Source organism: Corvus brachyrhynchos, unplaced genomic scaffold (genome assembly GCF_000691975.1).
Source record: "Corvus brachyrhynchos isolate BGI_N302 unplaced genomic scaffold, ASM69197v1 scaffold101, whole genome shotgun sequence".
NCBI lineage: Eukaryota > Metazoa > Chordata > Aves > Passeriformes > Corvidae > Corvus > Corvus brachyrhynchos.
In genome coordinates this window covers 12,140,216-12,141,211 of record NW_008237239.1, presented here as the reverse complement: position 1 = coordinate 12,141,211, position 996 = coordinate 12,140,216, and the positions used below count along the sequence as shown (strand labels likewise).

The following is a 996-nucleotide window of genomic DNA, read 5'->3' as shown; positions in this document are numbered from 1 at the left end:
GGCTGTGCCGTGCCGGGCTAGGCTTGGCTATGCGGGGCTGTGCCGTGCCGTGCACACCGGCACACGCGACCTCTGACACCTTGCGCTGTACATCTCCCTCCTGCCGCACGTGACGGGCGGCTCTCCACACTGTAATACACTTCCTATAGGATGGTAATGCCGGCTCCAGATTTATTGACCTAGGCTTCTCCACCAGGGGAAATAATGCTTATGATATAAAGAGCTGTGTCGCACTCGTCATAAAAAATCCCCAAACAAACAAAAAACAGCCCCAAAAATCCTTTTCAGGTCACAGAACTGTAGTTATGTAGGGCAGCAAGTGGTAGAGTGGATATGCTTAAGTCATTCCACTTATACACGATTAAGCTATTAAAGTTATTAACTGAACTTCAAAGAAAACGGAGTCCTGCCTTGGGTGTGTGCCAGTCCCACTGCACTGCGTAAATGATCCCTTTGGCATTGCTGCGTGACAAGAAGATACACCTCAGGCTATAACTGTGTACAGTCTTCAGCTGCCTAATTCGTGCTGCAAGTACCACTCTGAACACTCGTATAAAAGGAGAAGGTACAACAAGGCCAAGACCAAAACAAGGAGAGTAGCAGGCATTTTAAGAAAGGGAACTTCCTGGCTGTATAGATTGAAACGGAAGACAGAAGGAACCCTCCTCCTTACCGTAAGAAGGGGTGGATGGACCTCGGAGTGGCACCAAGGACCAGCATTGGGTGCTCCGCACAGAAAGAAAGATACTCCGGGGCTCCTGTGCTTTACATTGCAGCAAGGCAAGCTAAATTATTTGTATGCATCTTAAATATAAAAGATACAAAATACACATCTTCATATTAACAAACAGCATCGAATCGCTTAGATCCCAGCTGGAGACAGCCCCAGCACTGCCCGGCAGACAACACCGAGGCGGTGCCTGGGCTGGGGTGCGCGGGTGGCCCGGCTGCAGAGGGCACTGCCGCCGCCTGCCGCCTACAGACCCCATCATGCCC

General features: G+C 50.6%; 1 protein-coding gene across 1 annotated transcript in view; it reads right to left on the bottom strand.

Annotated features, from left to right (window-relative positions):
* Positions 1 to 967, bottom strand: part of MCOLN3 (mucolipin 3) — a 15,265-nt gene extending 14,298 nt beyond the window's left edge. The window contains exon 1 of the mRNA XM_008630303.2: positions 674 to 967. The gene's annotated coding sequence lies outside the window, so the exon portion shown is untranslated. The remainder of the gene's footprint in view (positions 1 to 673) is intronic.
* Positions 968 to 996: the final 29 nt, after the last annotated feature.